The sequence below is a fragment of the Martes martes genome, assembly GCF_963455335.1.
Source record: "Martes martes genome assembly, chromosome: 6".
Taxonomy (NCBI): Eukaryota; Metazoa; Chordata; class Mammalia; order Carnivora; family Mustelidae; genus Martes; species Martes martes.
In genome coordinates, this window is record NC_137893.1 from 31,963,413 (window position 1) to 31,984,366 (window position 20,954).

Below are 20,954 nucleotides of genomic sequence, written 5' to 3' on the forward strand. Positions count from 1 at the left end.
GTCCCTACTTTCTCCTGAACTATCAAGGGGGTTATGATGACATGTTGGATCAAGATGGGTTGCAAGATCAAATATGTCAAATAATTTTCCAAATTCCCAGTATGAAACAATAATTTACTACTTAACAGAGATTCATTTAAGTCTATGGACTTAGAAGAGTATTAAAAAAAAAAAGAATGGGGAGTGCTGACAGCAAAATGGTCAAATAAGATGTCCACTCATATCCTCCACCTCAACAATAACAATCTGGCATCCGTCCATGGACAAAAGTGCCTTTGTGGGGCTTCAGAATCTAGGTAGGACACTGTGAAACCCCAGCACAGTTTGAGACTCAGGAGAACTGTTTTCAGAAAGAAGGCTTGCACCCAAGCAACTAACTCACTGACTGTGATCCTGACTACAAACTCAGAAACAGCTCTGTACCCTAAGGACTTGACTGTAGCCCCATTTGACTTTGTTCCTGTCACTAGCCCTAGGCACCAAGGGACCGGGGAGGGGGGTCACATATTTCCATGCATCAGGTAATAGACACACAGACTTTGGACCTGGACACCCTAAAGTGGCCCAGGAATAGCTCCAGTCCCTCTTGGCTGCAGTGTGGGGAGCACGTGAAGGTAAGCCTGCCAAACACCCATTGAGAATGTAGATTCTGAAAAGGTCCTCTAACGGGGCTTGAGTCCATATCAGTCACAGTCCATGAGCAGACCTGCTGGCACAGGGATCCGGTAGGAGACACTCCCATCTGCACCCCTGGAGATCCCAAAAGGACCCTATACTCAGTTCCAGCTCCCTCTTGGTCACAGTATGCTAGCAGTCCTACAGGCCCAGGGAAGCAGAGGGAGATACTCATGCCTATACCTGGCTCCTGACCCCTCCAGCGATAGTCAAGGAACAGTCCAGCCGACCCAGGGACCTGGGAAAGAATATGCCCATTTTTGCCCCCAAAGCCATAGCCTCCATCTTGGCTATAGACTGAAACAGGTCTGGGGCGTGGTTCCTGTCCCTCTCAGCTATGGTCGAGGCTACTCCTGCCCACCCTGAGACCCAACCAGTTCCCAGTAGGAGCCTTCTTGGGGACTGGTAAAGACCTTCTCCTGTTGGCTTTCTAGGATGATAAAATTACCTCTGGAATCACAGTCATGCTGGATCAAAACCAGTTATGAGGCTGCCCCTGGGTCTGCCATGGGTCTATGCTTTGTAGGCTTATTACCAGGGACTTGGTTAGGTGTGGATTCTGTCTGGCCCCTGGTGGATAGGTTTGCCTCCAGTACCTTATTCAGTATGGAGGTGCTAGGAGAAGTTTTCACTTAAGGTTCCACAACTGGAAACCTTACACATTGGGAATTCTTACACAAAGGGGCCTTTAGCAGGTCCCTGAGAAAGCTCCTGTCTGGTCACCTGATGGTCAAAGTATAAATCAGAAAGTATCTTGAGATAAATGAGGATGAAAATACAACATGACCAAACTTATGGGATGCAGACAAAACAGTTCTAAGAGGTGAGTTTATAAATGCCGATGTTAAGAAAAGAGAAAAATCTCAAGCAACTTCACTTTTATAACCACAAGGAATTAGGAAAAGAAGAACAAACTAAGTTCTTCTTAGTGGAGTTAGAAGAAAAGTTAGTAGAAAGAAAGAAATAATAAAAATCATAGCAGAAATGAATGAAATAAAGACTAGAAAGACAATAGGAAAAAATCAATGAAACTAAGAACTGGTGTTTCGAAGAGATAAAATTGACAAACTTTTAGCTAGACTAACCACAGAAAAAGAAAGTGGACTCAAATAACAAAATTACAAATGAAAGAGGAGACATTACAACTGACTGCAGAGATACAAAGGATCAAGAGAGGTTATTATGAGCAACTATACATCAATGGATTAGGAAACCCAGAATAAATGGATAAATTCCTAGAAACATACAAACTACCAATGACTGAATTGTGAATAGAAAATCTGAACAGAACTAATATTGACTAAGGAGATTGAAGCAGCAATCAAAAACGTCTCAACAAAGAAAAGCCCAGGACTAGAAGTTTCACTGGTAAAGGCTACCAAATATTTAAAGAAGAATTAATACCAGTCCTTCTCAAATTCTTCCAAAATATTGAAGATGAGAGAACACTCCCGAACTCATTTTATGAGGCCAGCATTACCCTGCTACCAAAGCCAGATAAAAACACTACAAGATAGAAAAGTACAGGTCAATATCCCTGATGAAGGTCCATCTGAAAAGTCTCAACCAAATACTACTAAAACAAATTTAACATCACACTAGAAGGATCATACATCATGATCAAACACGATCTTTCTTTGGGATGCAAGGTTGGTTCAGCATATACAAATCAATAAACATGACACACCACATAAATAGAATAAAGGGTTAAAAATCACATTATCATCTCAATATATGTAAAAAATTTTGCAAAATTCAACATTTCATGATAAAAACTCTCAACTAATTAGGTGTACAAGAAATGTATCTCAACACAATAAAGATCCTTTATAACAAATCCACAGCTAACATCATATTCAGTGGTGAAAAACTGAAAGCTTTTCCTCTAAAGTCAGAAACAAGACAAGGATGCCCACTCTCACCACTCCTATTCAATATGTTACTGGATGTCCTAACCAGAGCAATTAGGCAAGAAAAAGAAATAAAAGACAGCCAAATCAGAAAGGAAGATGTAAAACTGTCTCTGTTTGCAGATGACTTGATCTTATATTATAGAAAACCCTAAAGACCACCAATTAGACCTAATAAACAAACTGAGTGAAGTTACAGGATAAGAAAATCAACATATGTGAATCAGTTGCATTTCTATACACTAACGATGAAATGTCTGAAAGAATTTTTTAAATCCCACTTACAATAGTATCAAAAACAATAAAATACTTAGGAATAAATTTAACCAAGAAGAGGAAAGATCTGTATATTGATAACTTTAAGATATTGATGAAAGAAATTGAAGAAGACAAAAATAAATTGAAAGATATCTTGTGTTCATTAATTGGAAGAATTAGTATTGTGAAAATATCCATACTACCCAAATCCATCTACAGATTCAATGAAATCCCTATCAAAATTCCAAGGACATTTTTCATAAAAATGGAAAAAACAAAACTAAAATTCATATGGAACCACAAAGACCCCAAGCAGCCAAAACAATCTTGACAAAGAATTAAGTTGGAAGCATTGTACGTCCTGATTTCAAACTATACTGTAAAGCTGTAGTAATGAAAATAGTATGATATTACTTACCAAAGTATAGTAAAACATAAAAACAGAGATCTAGACAAATACAATGCAGTTGAGAACCTAGAAATAAACCCATGCACATACAGTCAACTAATAGTTGACAGAGGATCCAAGAATACTCACCTGGTAAGGATGGTCTATTTAATAAATGGGTTTAGAGAAATACTCTCATGCAAAAGGATGGTATTGGACCTCTATCCCACAGCACCCTCTAAAAATTAACTCAAAATATGAAAGACTCAAGTGTAAGACCCGAAACCATAGAACTCCTAGAAGAATACATAGGGCAAAATCTCCTTGACATGGATCTTAGCAATGATTTTTATTTAGGGTATGATACCCAAAACACAAGAAACAAAAGCAAAAATTAACAAGTAGAATTGCCTCAAATTAAAAAGCTTCTGTACAGAAAAGAAACAAACAGCAACAACAACCACAACAATGACAAAAAAACCCCCAAAAAACCAAGGTGGAAAAACCCCCCAAAATCAACAAAATGAAGAGGTAACTTACAGAATAGGAAGAAATATTTGCAAACCAAATATCAGTTAAAGGGTTAATATCTAAAATATAGAAGGAACTTACACAATTCAATAGCAAAAAAAAAAAAAATCTGATTAATAAATGGGCAGAGGAACTGAAGAGACATTTTTCCAAAGAAGACATGCAAAAGACAAACAGGTACGTGAAAACGTGCTTAACATCACTAATCATCAGGGAAATGCAATTCAAAACCAAAATGAGATATTACCTCACACCTGTCAGAATGGCTATTATCAGAAAGACAAGAGATAACAGTGTTGGTGAGGATGTAGAGAAAAGGGAACACTTGTGCACTGTTGTTGGGAATGTAAATTGGTACAACCATTATGGAAAACGGTATGAAGATTCTTCAAATAATTAAAAATAGGAATATCATATAACCCAGCAATCCCACTTCTGGGTATATATCTAAAGGAAATTAAATTTCTATCTCTAAGAAATATCTGCACCCACCATGCTCACTGCAGCATTATTTTTTCATAATAGGCAAGACTCTGTAATACCCTAAGTGTCCATTGATGGATAAGCCATTAAAAAAAGAAAAAAGAAAGATCCTATCATTTGGGACAATATGGTTGGATCTTGAGGGCATTAACTAAATTAAGTCAGACAGAGAAATACAAATACTGTATAATCTCACTTATATATGGAATCTAAAAAAAGGCTAACTCATAGAAACAGAATGGTAGCTGTCAGGACTGGGGGTGAGGGTGGGGTAAATGGGACGATGTTGGTCAAAAGATACAAACTTCTGGTTATAAGATGAACAAATTCTGGGGATCTAAAAGGCAGCGTGATGAGTACAGTTAACAATAACTTATTATATACTTGAAAGTTGCTAAGAAAGTAAATCCTAAATGTTCTCATAACACATTAACATTGTAATTATGTGAGGTTAACCAACTTTATTGTGGTGATCATTTCACAATACACATGGGTAGTAAATCACCATGTGGGACACCTTAAATTTACACAACATCGTGTGTCAATCATATTTCAATAAAACTGGAACAAATAAAAATAGCTTAAAAAAATAGAAAAAGGAATGAAAGGCTATATCCTGCAGTTAAACCAAAGAAAGAAAGTTGTATCCCTTTGCTAATATTAAAGATGAATTTTGGCCTATCTCCTGCAAAACTCAACACTCAGAGAAAAGTGAGGGTTTTTTTTTTTAACACTGAGCTGCCAAAATAAGTAAATGTATGTTTCAAAAATTTCTTGAAAATTATTCTGATGAATTGTCTAAGTAAAAGTTCATAATCTGAGGCATATTAACTACTTGAAGTGCACTTTGAGTAAATATCGATGATGTTAATTATGTTCAGCTTCGAATGGAATGTTTTTAAGTCCAGAAGTTTTGTGAAAGTTTAACGTTTTAATGTCCAAGTGTACAAATAAAGGTAAAATTATAAAGCGTGTGACCTTGTTGTTTCCCACAGCACTTTTAAAATTTTAATGACAACATTGTATACAGTGAAACTGCTCATTAATTTGAAAAGCAGCAAAAAGCTTTGGCAAGTTCTGAATGAACTAGAATTTAAACTATCTAATACTTTAGTGAAAAACAACAGTCCACTTAATCGGGTAGGAAATGACAATGCTTCAAATCACCCTGTGTTTTAACGAACCAGCATCGGACGAACAAGGTATAACTTATGTGGTGATTAAGCAGTTGGTGCTAGTATTTCAGAATCAGTTTCAAAAGTTAAAGAAAGTTAATGAATATGACAAAGGAGGTCAGGTCAGTACAAGCTTGAGATGACTCTCAACTTGAAAGTGTTTGATCAGACACAAGAATATTGGCACATTTTACACATCAACTGACATTGTGTGAAGGCTATTTTTTGTCATAAACAGTAAAATGGGCCAGTGGCGCAAATGCTTATGTTAGTTAGGTCTTCATTTATAAAGATAAACACAAATAAGTTGTAAAGGGCATGGGCTCTGGGCTCAGCCTGCGTGGCTCTGCTATTTGCTGGGGGCTCTGGGCAAGTTACTTAATCTCTGCCTCGGTTTCCTTACTATCAAGCAGTGTTGCTAATAGTAACTAATAAAACTTTCCCTGATCAAGTTCTACATTAGGATTTTGAAGTCACAGTGCCTGACACTAAGTTAAGTGTTCAGTAATTATTAGTTTGTTGTTATTATAAATACCTGGCACATGACAGACCATTAAATATACATCTGCACATACACACATATACTCATATAGATATAAATCTATCAATACAGTATATATCATATTATATTATATAATATCTAATATTATGTTAGATTCACATTATACTTAATATACATTAGATGAGATATCCAGGTGCCTTTAACTCACTGTAAAAATATGCTGACAGCCTCCTAATTTCTAAGCTTTGGATGCCCACGTTGAGGAATGATTTATTCCAATAGTTTCTGAGACCATTTACTATAAATCTCTGGAAATCTCTACTAAGGAAAAACTCAATTTTCCCAGGGAACTGAAGATACTCAATGTGCAAATTTTACCTTTCATTGTAACTATTAACATTTGTTAGCTTCACTATGTAGGGAAAAGACGACTAAGTAAACTGCTAATATCACAGGGTGAACCACAGGCTATATTTACCCTCACAAAAATCTCCAGAGAGTTCTAAGGGGAAAAAAAAAAAGAGGTGGTCTCAGATACACATAACAAAAAGGACATAGGTAACTGCTTCAATTTTCTATCAGATATTTACTAAAGGCACTTTCTAAAAACATCCATTATTTCTTAATAGATGACCATGTGAACGGCGCTTTTGCCATAGAGAGTTTCCTGCAATGAAGTTAATAACTGTAATATGGCCTTGCTCCCCAGTTAATAGGACAATAGCACATTTCATGAAGCCATTCTTTGGATACTCCCTTGGAGAATCTCCTCATTCAATTTGATCTCCAGCTCTTGGTAGTGCAGTAGTGTAAAGAAGAAAAAAGTGTACCCAATTCTATGGGTAATTAAGATTTGATGAACAAACTTACATAAGTACCGCATCTTGTGTGGTAGACCCTTGTGGAAAAAAGGGCATTCCCAGGCAGGAAATGAAACTGGCATGATCGAGACAGACCCATATAGCCATGGATCTCCAATTAGTCCTTTACAGATTTTTATTTATTTATTTGACAGACAGAGATCACAAGTAGGCAGAGAGGCAGGCAGAGAGAGAGGAGGAAGAAGGCTCCCCGCTGAGCAGAGAGCCTGATGCGGGGCTTGATCCTAGGACCCTGGGATCATGTCCTGAGCGGAAGGCACAGGCTTTAACCCACTGAGCAACCCAGGCGCCCCAGTTAGTCCTTTACAAAATGCCTAGCATGCAGTAAGTGCTAGATAAGTGAGTCAGAGTGCTGGCATTGGGATTTTCAGAAACATCCTGCTCTTCCAACTTCAATTCTCTCTCCTCAGTGTCAGGCTCAATGCCCAGTTTGTTTATCTGAGGAATCAATTCTAACAAATATGTTAATGACAGGCTTTTTTTTTTTTTTTCTCTCTCTGAAATATTTGTATTGTTGTAGGCTTTTCGGAATAGGAGGCAGAATGGAATGGTGCTGAAAAGCCCAACTTCTGGAGTCAATTCAGATCTTTACCACAGCTTGTAAACTTTAGTCCCTTAGCCTCAGGTCCCTCAACCATAAAATGGGGATAGTAAGATGACCCTACAGTGAGATGATCCATACAGAGCATTTAACTGCATTGTCATGACCAGTGGAACATGTGTGAATTACGGAGATTCAGATATTTGGGGATTTGGAGAGATTCTTGGAAGAAGGGAACATTTTCAGATCCCACGAATCATGCTTCCTAAGAAGTTATCTGGGCAGCCACAGTGCATGCTGGCCTCAAAAATCCCATAATATATGGCTTCCTGCCTGGTTCCCGATTGTGATTACATTAGAGATGAAAAAGTCTGACATTCATTCATCAATATTTATTTAGCACTTACTGTGTGTCAAGCATTTTGTAAGGTACTAACTAGAGATATAAAAACGAAGAAGACAGGGAACAGATAATTTGCAATTCAGTGTGATTAATGCTTTGGGATCCTACTTCCTCTCTTCCTGCTTAACCAGCTTTATTCACTGAGAGAGTCGCCTGGAACAATTTACCTGGTCTAATGTAATCTTTTTTTTTTTTTTCTCTATTTCCTTTAGGGCTGACTTTACCTTTAAAAACAAACAAACAACAACAAAACCCCGAAAAGCCTAGGTGTATTTCTTTTCATCTTTCCAGAGTGGCAAAAGCTTCTTCTCATCTATTCCCAGGTTGCGCGGCCGGGGTCTGACCTCTCACTGCCAGGCAGAGACCCCTAATGAGGGCTGAATTGGCCATGTCTCATTCTGATGAATAATGGGCTTCGTCACCCCTCAGTGCCCTCTAGATTTACTCACAGGTCTCCGGGGATGTTGTGGGCAAATAAATCCCCTGACCTGCCCGGAGATCCTTTTCTCCCGCTGAGCCCCTTCCTGGGGCTTCTCGCCAACTCTAGCTGGGCTGCCTCGGCCTCAACCAACCCGGGGGTGGGGGCAAACCCCAAGCACCCTGGGTCATCCCAATGCATGCCTGCATCACGCAGATTTCCAGAGGCTTCTGTCTGTTGTAGGCAGAGCCACTACCCCACGAGTCTTCTCTTTGAACATCAGCGTGTCCTCATTCTTTGATGCATCTATTTGTTAACCTGTAAGGATAGGTTCAATCCCTACATGGCCTCTTGATTCACTAACTTATGCCCAACAGAGTCAACTACGTCTCCATATACAGCATGATCCGCTGAGTCCTCCCGGCTCCTCTGAAGGCGTGGCTGATCGGTTTTGACCGTGAGCTGCTCTTCTGCTTCCAGACCTTGCCGTGGGTTTGATGTGAAATGGGAGAAAAACCTCATAAATAATGACAGCGAGGCTGCCGAATGGTTTTCTCCTAGCTTCTGGTGGTCTGTCTCCGTGACTCTGAGATAGTCGGTTGGTGCCCAACTCTGCCACTGCTACCGCCAGGCCCTTTGCAAGGAACTATTTTATCCTGTCTTTAGAAGAATATTTTTGCATTCAGAGCAGAAGTCCACTGAATCGACCAGAGGCACCGGAAAGAAGTTACATCAGGTCGCTCGTTAGGTTTGCCAGTTGTGTGGCGTGTCATTCCACGTCCCCTCGCAGATGATCTGAGAGCGATTTTTGGCTTTCAGTGCAGTTAGATCAAAGAAACGCCCATCAAACGTTGCCTCTAATCGCTTTAGACAGTTCAAGCTTCTGTAATACCCCAGTGTTTCAATTTAACATTTACTGTTGTGTGCCTCGTGGAAATAGATGCATTTGAAATTTGAGCCTGTTCTAATGGGAGGGAGGGGGAGGGGAGGGCTGACAACGTGGAAAAGGAGGAGGAAGATTTCTACCAAAATTTTAGGTGGCCACATGCCAGCTCCGTATCTCACACTCGTCCTCCTGGGTCACCTCAGGGGACCAGCTTCCATTCATTTCCTTCCGCTCCCCGCCCAGAAGCCCCTGCTCGCCGTGACTACAGACTGGATATTATCTAAACTCTCAGTGAATCACAGCTGACAGTGCTGCTATTTCTAAGCCACAGAATCACTCTTTGAACAAAATGCAAGCGCTGTGTCTTTTCAACCTGTTCTTCAGCAGCGGAAGCAGCAGGATTCCAGCGCTGTGTAATAACTGTCAGAAACAATTTCTGCTCTGTAAGTGAGGTGAAGCAAAATGTCAAAATATTTGAATACATTTCATTGAGGATATCTTCTTTTAAATTAGTGAAGGCTAGAGAAGAAGAATCCCATTCTCTCGCATAATAAATATGCATGGAACGGGGGAGCCCCGTGCATTCTAATAAAGCTGAGTCCTGGCTTGTTAATGCGGTATAGGTCCACAACAATAAAACACAATAATTACTAGTTAAAGAGATGCCAGTGTTGGCCTTTTACCAACACCCCTGAACGTATAATTCATAATAAATTTAGTAAGCCTGAAGTCGGCCTGTTAATTAACCTATTTTCTGCAGGGTCTGGGCTGGAGGAAACAATTGTGCAATCCCGACGAGGCATCGTCCCCAATGTGGATGTCTCGACGTTGGCTGGAAGGACTCTGCAGTCTGGTCACATGAGCCCCACCCCAGGGCCCTTGCCTGTGTGCCTACAGGTGAGAAAGTTTGGGAAGAAATGGTAAGGGAATGTCTCACCGTGTAATTACCATATTTTAAAAAAGAAATTGCAGGACAGTGTGCACGCTGACTGGTAGGTTTAGGGGATTCTTTTTTGAGTCAACATTTCAGGCAAGGAGAGCTGGGGAGAGGGTAAGCTTAGGATCCTAGGGGATCAATCAGCATGAACAACTCAGGACATAGGCTTTTCCACTCCTTTTACTCAAAACCCATTAACATAAATAGAAAACAGGCAAATATGTCACAGCGCTGGGAACAGGAAAGGGTATCATTTTCTGCCAGAAGTTAAGAAATTCCTGGACTGTAGAAAATAGCAGGGATAGGACTGGCCAGAACAGTGCGCACCGCAGTCAAACATAAACCAGGAAGGACACGATCCTGAACTTCCGTGTTTCTGAATCTGCTAACACCAGCCTGTAAACTAATAGGAAGAGGAGAAAGAGGTCCTGGGAAATTAGCAGGATTTTTTTGCATTGGAATATTCAGCTCCCCCTTTTCACTATCTCACACTGGACAACAGGTGGTGGAGATACTTGTCACCAAGCTTCCAGTTAATAAAGCATTCTGAGGAAAGTAAGGGTGTCACCCAAAGAGCCCTCGAAGTCGGGTAGAGGACTCGAGGGAGTGCTAATCTCCATGACCCATGTAGGTTAGGAGGCAAAGATATTAGCGTCCTCCAAACAGTAATATACTTCTTATTTTCCTGGTGGAGAGGAGGGGTTTAGAGTATGTGGGCTTAAAGCAGGCAGGCTGATGGAGACTCCTTTCCTCCTTCCAGGCAGGAGAGAAGCATGAAGGAGAAACTGAGGAAACCCACTCCACATCTAAATACCAATCAACCTTGCTCATTATTCATAGAATCAATGGTCAACGAAGGATCACTAGACATTGGATAAAAACTAACAGTGTAAAAGAGAAGAACCAAGTGAACTAGTATAATGGTTGAAAACAGATCATTCAAAGAACAAAAGAAAACATTAAATCAGTTCTGATTAATATCCTCAATGAAATTCAAAAGACTATTGATCCGTAAAAGTAGAATGCATTGTTACAAAAAAGAGAAATCAGGAAATGAAGAATTCTTGGAAATTAGAATTTTGATCGCTGGAACTTAAAAATTAACAGAAGGGCTAAATAGTAGAAAGGACATAGATAAAAGTATATTACTAATCTGGAAAAAAAAGTTGAGGAAATCTTTTAGAACATAAGAGGCATCAGAGACAAAAAATATTTTAAGAAATGAGTTTATGTGGAGGTACGTGGCAGATCAAAACCCAAGGTCCAACATCAATCTAATTGTTTTTTTTGGGGGGGGGTTATTTTGTTTTGTTTTTCGTAGGAGACAGGGAGAAGTGAAGGCATAATAGAAATCATAGAAAATAATGTGTTCTATACATACTCACCATTATTATTCATGTCTTATTGGGTGGCTAAGACACAAAAAGTAATTACTAGGTATAAATATCTATAAATAAACTTAAGGGTTCAAGTTTCCTGTCATCAGGAAAAAGCAAATTGAAAACAGTTCAATATGAGTGTATATTCTTCCATCAAGCATTTCAAGCTTGAGAATGGGGAAATGGGCCATCTCAAACATTGTTCCTGCGAGTATCAAATGGAAAGGCTTTTAGAAAGGGGGAAGGTATTTATCAAAACTTAAAACTCAGAGATTTGTAGAGACAAAGTATCCTTCTAGGTATTTATTGCAGAGGAATACTTGTGGGTATGCATGAAGCTTTAAGCAGAGGATGTTCATTGCACCTTACCTATCAAGAGAAGGGCAGCAACCCAAATGTTAAAAGTGGAGAAATGTGTAAAAGAAATGATGCTATATTATTACTGAGAGATAGGATGCAGCAGTAAAAAAATAAATGACACAGAAATGCAGTTCTTTGGAAACCTCAGAAGACAAACAGTGTGATGTTTGGAAAGGAGATAGAGAAGCACTGGGGGGTGGGGTGGGTTTTAGAGCTTGTCTTCTCTCTTCTGTGTTTGCCTCCAGCTCGCAGATGTGCAGAGCCCCAGCACCCCGCCAAGCCAGGATCGGGCTTTACCCCCTACCTGCTCTTTCCTTTACAGTCTGGGCACACACACAGCCCTGTAACATTCGCACCAACATTCTGTTCCTGGTGCAATTTTTCTTTTTAATTCATTCTCCTTCTAACCCAAAACTATGCAGAAAGAAGCATTTCTCCCCCTTAACCTTTGCTTTGCAGAGAAACTAAAGCGAATAGAATGGAGAGTCATTGAAATTTTCCATACAAAACCCGTACATTTTAAGGATTTATGTTGTAAGTCAGTCCAGTGCCTTAGTATCTTTTGTGAAGGTCACTGTTGGGAGTGACGAGAAAATGTAACAGGTACGATTTGGGCAGTAGTAAATAAGGTTGTATAAGAATAAAATTCTCTTTGTTTTGCTTACAGAGCCTAAACTTCAATCTGCTTCCCTTCCTTCTTGGTTTCAGAAAATTTAACCCTGTTACAGCTGGACATTTCTGTATTAAAATTTAATATCTTTTGGATAGTCAGTCTGGTCCAGAAAATCTTTCCATTTCAGTACAAGTAACAGTAGGGTTTCCGTTCCTATATTTCTGAGTTTCCTTTCTCTTAGAGCTCCAGTGGGGCTTGGGTCCCCATCCCAAAGTACAGGGTGGGTGGAGAAGGGGGGTGGGTGAGATGAGGTAGCCTACTTGCCCAGCCTCATCGGGTTCTCCACCGGTGCTGCAGCTGGTCATGGTCAGTCATGGCCAGGACTGAGGCTGATGTTGGATCACTGGGCACAAGATGTCCTTTAGATAGCCTGCCAGCTTCCTCATATGAGTAATCCCAGGGAGGCACAGCCCTTCTTCCTGACTCCCCCAGCAGTGTCCACTTCAATGTCCAATGTCCAGTGTCCAATATCCAATCTCCATTGGGATGGTTTTGGGATGGAGCCTGGCCGACTGTGCTGTTGGCTAATCTCTGTGCCACACTCCAACATGAGGTTACCTTTCTGGGAGAATCCAGGAGTGGTCTTTGCTCGGGTCCTTCTGGAGGACATTCCGTGTGCCTGTCGCGCTTCTCACACTCTGGCAACAGGAGATATGTTGCAGGCTTCACCCGAGAGCAAACACCAGAGGAGATGAAGAATCCACTTCCTTTATTTGGAATCACCCCAAATTCAGAATTTCAGGAGAACTTCTCCTGGCTACCTCCCCTTTTAACCACTTCCTCTGTCCCCCACTACAAAACTCCCTCAAAGAGACAATACAAGGTGTTCTTATCCTTCTTCTCAAATTGAACCCCCATATTCTTCTGACCATCCCCCACCAGCTCTCTCACACCACCATGGCAGCCTGTGCCTTCTGAATGGTATTTCAAGAGTGTGCTTCCATGAGCTTGAAGAATTCTAAGTTTTCCTCAGTTTTTTTTTTCCAGCTATGAACGATCTCTACAGTAATCTATGCTCTTTCTGTTTAAAAATCAGATGGAGGAGGGTTCTGTCGGCAGTCCAGAACAACAGGACAAGGCCCCTTTACTTCGTTATTTACATCATCTCTGCAAGAAAGCTGTTCTGAAAAGAATTCTGTGGCTGAGAAATTAAGAAAAGAAAATTGAGACCTTTAATGAGCAGCTTGCATTGTTAAGTGTTGTCCTCAATAAAAATCTCCAGAAATCAGTATTTTTGCAAGTTCTCTACGTGAGACCCCTGGTGAGCCAGTTTGGGGATAGTGATAGTTGATAGAGTTCTCCTTGCCAGCAGATCGATAAGAGATAGAACAAGGAGATGTATGCTACTGATTCTAGATCCTTTGTGAACATACGCCATTTGGGTGGCTGCTCATTCAGGGTAAGGGAAGCAGAAAGGAAAAGATGCCTAGAGAAAGCTCAGGTAGGAGGTGATGAAGCCAGCTGTTGTCTGATCTAGCGGGTACTTCTGAAGCCTGGCTGTACTTGCTGTATTTGTGCTGTGGGAGTTCCCCCGCAATCTTTACCAGGAGCCCACTGTCCTGGTTTTCCTTTAGTTGAATGGATATCTGAGACTTCATCTTCCCAAAGGGGGTGAAAGTTGGTTCTTGGGAGGGGAGTGAAAAGAATCTTACATATTATAATGGTTTGCGGCCCTCCCAAACTCAACTCTCCTCAACAGAATCTTATTCCTTAGTTTTTAATTCCATTCCTCTCATTAGGGAGAAATTTAATCTAATCTAAATTTTAATTAATTAACTAATTAATTAAAATGATTTAATTTAAATTCATTGATTAAAATAAAATTCTCTCTTTAGGGGAACATTAGAGGAAAAAAACATCGAGAAACATCCAACACGACTTGATTGAGGCATATACACTTTCCTCCAAATATTTCCAAAAGATGAAACAAAACAAAACAAAGACCCAAAACCAAAATACAAAGCAAAGCAATTCTTTCTTTCAAAGTTCCTAAGATTCTTTTACAATATCCACAAAAGTGAATATTAAATTCTATGGACCCAACCCATTCTTAGTCCGTTCTTTGAGCAGCAGAAAATAATTCACATTCTTACCATCCTGGTGGAGAAAGAGCACTTAGAATTGTCCTATGTCCAATAGTCAATAAGCCGTCTTACATAGATGCTACTTAAACATTGATCTTCACTTCTGTTTTGCATCTAAAATATCAGAAGATCAGCAAGCTGATATGACAAGAGATAACATCTGGCTATAAAAATAATAAGGCAATCACCTATTTTATATAGGATTTTTTTTTGTTTATTTGTTTAGGTTAGCAAAAAGATAGTCTTACTCCCAGTACTGCTAAAGCTTTAGCAAAAGGGCCTTTTATTTCCCTGTATTACCATCACTTTCCATGTCACTCTCCTCTAAACCCTGAAAAAATTATCTGCAGGAGTTTGAAAGTTCTGTTAATGTATTATCTTACTTCATGCTAATATAGCTTTTTATAAAACCAAACCAATCATGCTACCTATGGAAGAAGACAAAATCTATTCATACAGTTGGACAACTCTCCTCTGTACATTACAATACTACCCACAAGAATCATTTAAATGGGAAAATAAACCAGATGCTGAAAGTCATTCTTCTGGCTTAAAAAAATCTCTACCACTTGAAAGTATATTGGTCCTACCTGCTTCTTCATGATCTTAGTCATTTGATTGTTGAACCATTAAAACTGTTGTCCTCTTCTTCATTTCAATAGCTAAAGAATCTCTCTGATGATACAGAAGAGACTCTACTTGGACCCTCACACATATCTTAGTAATTTTAATCCTGAAGGATAGTGTGTCCTCTTAGCTAATTGGTTGAGAGGCTCTTTTCCCTTCCACACACTTTTAAAAAAATTACCTTGAATTCTGAAAGCACTATGTGATCTTTCAAGTTGCCCTCTTCACTCCTCTTGAAATAAACTATAAATACTCACCTAAAAGAAACATGGAATATGGGATATTTTGAATTTGTAAAAGACACAGTAGGAACACTAGTAGTGGGTAGATTTCTTGATTCATTGGCTTTCCCCACTTATTCAAAATAAAAAAATTCTGACTAACTTTTCTTTAAACCTTTCACTTCATCATAGGGTAAAGTCTGAGCCCTATGTGTACTCATCTGTACTCATTAGGTAACATAAATGTCACGGATATTTATTTATAAATCAATAGGAAATGTTGCCAACCTCAGGCTGAAAAAAAAAAAAGGCATGATTCAATAACAGAAGGGGTAAGAATATTGAATAGTTAGGGGCTTTTACTCATCTTACTTTAGGGGCTTTGACTGATCAAGGATTGCAATTATTATTGATCATCTACACTATAGGTAGGCATCGTTTTTGTTCATAATAGGATTCCTTTCTCAATAATAAGACATGACAGAGATGGAGATCATAATTCATACCCCTCTGACTGACAGCGTCTCTTTCAGGTGTAATTACAGAAAATTCCAAAATGTGGGGAGGACTTATTGACTCCCATAAAGCCCAGGGGTAGAGCTGGCTTTTAGGTACTTTTTAGGTACAGGGGAAAGTTTCCCTTTGTCTTTGATTTGGGCTGTCTTGCTCTCCTCTGTGAGTTGGCCTCTTTTTCTGGCTCTATTCTGTAGCAAGAAGATTGGGAAAAAATTTTGAACAATACTGCTTGGACCTATACTGCTTATTCCCTGTTCCCCTTTGACCTACCTTGGCCCCTAGAAATGTGACTTAACACTATGGTTGTTCAGACTTGTACCATCCAGTCCCACTTATCCAGAATCCTAGACTATTTCTTCTTGATTAACTTCTTTTATTACTTTTTAGACATCAGTGTTGTGTTCCGTGGGCACTAAATATGTGGTTGTTTTATTTTTCTGGTGATCCATGGTTTTTGATTCTGGCTGCATAATTGGACACCCAAGGAACATTTAAGGAATACAGTTGTCCAGGGCACACCCAGAGCAAATGAATTAAAAATCAAGGAATGAGAGTCACCTGGGTGGCTCAGTCCGTTATACATCTGCCTTTGGCTCAGGTCATGATCCCGGGGTCCTTGGATTGAGCCCCGCATTGGGCTCCCTGCTCAGTGGGGAGCCTGTTTCTCCCTCTGCCTCTGCCCCTCCTCTTGCTCATGTTCTCTCACTCTCTCTCTCAAATAAATAAATACAATCTTTAAAAAAAAAATCTAAGAATGAGACAGAGGCACTGGTGTATTTAAAAAGCCCCCTGGTATTTCTAATAGATAGACTTTATTGGTGGTATGCTGGTGTTTAGCAACTAGCTCTCTGGAGTGGAGGGAGGAAGAAGACCTGATCTGTAGTGTTTGCTCATTTCCCTGTGTTAATACCCCCATGGCCAATTCAAGCTTCAGACATGATGTCACTGAGTGCGGAGATGGGGAGAGATGTGCACCGTGGCTCCGGTGAGTTCTGACACATCTGCAGCACACAATGCATACGGGTGGAATCGTGGCCTTGGGTGACTAGTCGCTACTTCTCTGACGCGCTTCACACCACTGACTAATACCTCTTTCTCCAAAGCTGTCTCTGCTGGGTTTCTGGATACAAAGAAGCTTTTCTGAATTCTTCTCTTGTTTCTCTGAATGTCCTTTCTCCAATCACTTCTTCAGACCTACTTTCTTCTTCTTCTTCTTCTTCTTCTTCTTTTTTTTTTTTAAGACTTATTTATTTATTTGGGAGAGAGAGAGAGAGCAAGCGAGCAGGGGGTGGGGCAGATGCAGAGGGAGAGAGAGAATCTCAAGCAGACTCCCTGCTGAGCGCGGAGGGGCTCAATCTCGTGACCCATGAAATCCCAACCCTTAAGATCATGACCTGAGCAGAAATCATGAGTCAGATGTTTAACTGACTGAGCATCCAGATGCCCCCAGAACTACCTTCTTCCAACCAAACTTAACATGGTTGGTCCTTGGCTCTCCTCTCCTTACACTGATTAATGACTCTGAATACATACCTTCAGCAGTGACCCTTCTCCTGGGCGGACCTTCAATATCCAACTGCCTTTTCCTCATTGCCACGTGTATGTCTCATATCTGCCTCAAATTCAACATTATAAGAATGATACCTATGGTTTTCCCTCCATACCCCTAGTTTTGTACAGCTCACTGGATGGCATGATCATTCAAACTATTGAACAAGCCAGGATCCAGTGAGTCTCTGTTGACACCTGCTAATCTTCATATCAAACTATCACTCCAGCCTGCAGATCTTTACTTCCTTAAATTGCTCTTAAAACCATCCACTTCTCCCCATGGTTAGTGCTGAAAGAAACCCTAGAGGAGAGAGCTGCTAAATTCTCAGAGAGGTGCATTTGAATTGACACTGGAAGGGTGGGCAGGAAATTGCTGACAAAGGGAAGGAAGGTATTCGGGGCCGAGAAAGCAGCGTGCGGACCTCAACCGTGACAGACTCACAGATGACATTTAGTTCTCTACCTGCCTGTCTACCCAACATTGCAAGTTTCACACAGGCAAAACCGAAATTTGATTCTGCCCACTTCTCCATATTTTGAATTATTCTTCCCTATCTCAGGAAATGGCCCAACTCTCCATTCACCAGTCGCTCAAGGCAAACACCTAGGAATCATCATTTTCTTAACTCCATATCCAGCTCCTCAGCAAGTTTTACCTGCTCTACCTAAAAATGTATCCTGAATCTACCTTTCCCTATCTCCACTGCCATTGCACTTGCCCAAGCAATCTGCATATCTTCCTTGAGTGCAATACCCTTCTCGGCAGGCTCCTGAAATCTTTTTTCAACGTAGCTGAATGATTTTATAAAAATAATGAAATCATATTTCTCACTTGCTGAAATTCTCCCAGTGGTTTTCATTACACTTAGAATAAATCCTACCCCCCAGCCCTGGCCTGTAAGTCTCAACATGACCTACACCCTGACCTTTCCCTCCACGTTCACGAACAACTTCACTCCAGTCTCCACCAGCACTGGCTTTTTTTCTGCTTGACAAACACACTAAGTTCCCCTTCCCCTCAACATCCCACCACTCCCTCCCCTGCTGCCCAGGTCTTATGAACCTTTCCACCTGCTGTGCCTCACCTGGCATGATCTGACCCCAAAACTCCATCTCTTCATAGAGACTTAATGAGCTACCGGCCTGCCCACCTTCTCACTGACCACGAAATTACTCTGTTCCATTTTCTTTATAGCCCTTCTCATTGTATGAAAATGTATCCCTTTATCTGTTTCCTCTCTGCCAACATATATACTCCTTCCCCCCTATAATCAAAGTCTCTGTGAGTGCAGGGATCTTGACTGTTTCATTTATCTCTATTTTCCTAGCATCTAGAATTGTGCCTGAACTATAGTAAGTATCTGGTAAATGCTTACTGTTGACCAACATTTACTGTGGAAAATCTTTTCATTTTTTTTAAAATGTTTTATTTATTTATTTGACAGACAGAGATCACAAGTATAGGCAGAGAGAGAGGAAGGGAAGCAGGCTCCCTGCCGAGCAGAGAGCCTGATGCGGGGCTCGATCCCACGACCCTGAGATCATGACCTGAGCTGAAGGCAGTAGCTTAACCCATTGAGACACCCAGGTGCCCCGGAAAACCTTTTCAAAGAGGTAGGACAAGAATAAAGGAACTATTTGCTTTATATATTTCTTGTTCAAATGACTTAAATGACCTCAGAAAATCAATTATATCCCTTATTTATTTGGCCCCTTACTCTGTAAAATGCAAACAATGCTTCCTATATATGTGGGAATACGAAGAGTTTAAAGATGTCTGGGAATATAAAGTATTTTTGTAGCATAAATATCTGGTAAATAAATATGTGGCAGGGACACCAACCATGAAAGCACGATTATCTATACTCCTTCCCTACCAGCTTCCGAGAAGCCCGTCTTGGCCTGATCACGTAAATCAGAGGAAAGAGTGATGAGGAAATTGAAGAGGAAAGGGGGTTAATGATTTGTACTGCAGATGGAGGGTATTAGTCATTGAGTGGGGGGCAGGGGGAGGCAGAAAAAGAGAGTGAAAGAAAAATATGAACTAGAAAGACTGTTCTGTCTGAACTGGAGGGTGGGTCTGGGATTGCCAGGAGAAAGGAGAGAGCACTAAGATCCACCCTGGCACCAAGGGGTTGTGTGTGGAAAGACGGGGCCACCGTGTAGGGGGTGTGGGGGGCGAAGGTGTATGGATAGGAAAAGAGGATTCCAAAAGATTTTCAGTGATTTATGAGTCCTGTTTGGAATTTCCAGAGATGACAGTAAAGATTTAATTTACTTTTCAATTAATTTTTTGGCCGCCAGTTTGTTTTCTTTACCACAAACCCACAGACCCTTTCCGTGACTGGCCCTGGGGAGAGAACAAGGGGTCTGGCTTTGTGAGGGCTACAAGGGGAAATGCGAGTGTCATCAGCCAGTGCCCGGCCTTCTTCTATCTTACACTTCCCAATGACTTAAATGGGACATTGTGTCTCAAGTGCAGCACCTTGAGTGCTGGAAGAATGGGAAGACAGACAATGAACTCACATAAATGAAGTCCAACGAACGTGGAAGATCTGGGCCGAGGAGGCCGGGGGTGTTTATTAACTTGCCCAATGTTATACAGGTGAGCCAGGATTTTATGGGGCTGTCTCCAGAAGAGCCTTATGACACAGGGCGCTCCAGCAACTGGAGAAGTCAGGAAACCTTGGTCTTGGCACTGGAAAGTTGGGGGATGGATCTGGCTCTGGTCCTTACCAGCCATGCAACTTTGGGAACAACATGGAACTGTATCCTCACTTCTAAAATAAAACGTTGAACCAAGTCAGTGGCTCCCAGACACCAGTCTGAGAGGAAGTTTCCATCGGTCAGTGGCAAACTAAAAAAAAAAAAAAAAAAAGATAATGTTACATCTACATCATTATATATTTGTTACTGGAACATTGCTCATTGCTAAGTGGCGTTTCTTGGAAATGGCTGTTTTGTTTTTTATTATCAAAATAACTTGTTATTATTTACTATTTTAGATAACAGTTTCCTTTGGATGAAAAATGTTGTCTTGGCTTATCAATGTAAAAACCTCACAACCCCTTGTGGGCCTGCCAACATCTGTGAATTCATCGGATTTGATGATTTCTGGTGTAACTTTGAACCCTAACAATTTCCACAGGGAGGAGAGCTGCAAACTGAAATGCTTGAAGGGTTCGGTCCAGTAGTTACCACTGAATAAAGAGTAGGACAGTAGGAGCTCAGCTGTTCTAACATTTCGACTGTAACACTGAGGAGCTGCATTGCCTTTTTAAAAACGTGCTCATCCCAAACAAACAGAAGTCAGATAAAGGTGTCTGGGGCTAGTACGTGACCATGGCCACCACTTCACAAACCCTATGCCGTTGACCTGTAGCCGTTTTCTTCCAGTGCTGACAGTCTGAGTTTCTGTTTTGAACCCCCCACCAAAATAGGGAAGCACAGAATTATTTTAATAATTGGATTCATTACTGAAGACAGCAGTAAAGTGATATTGCAGTGCGTCCTAGAAGGACTTCACGTCATTATGGAGCTCATTTGGCAACAATG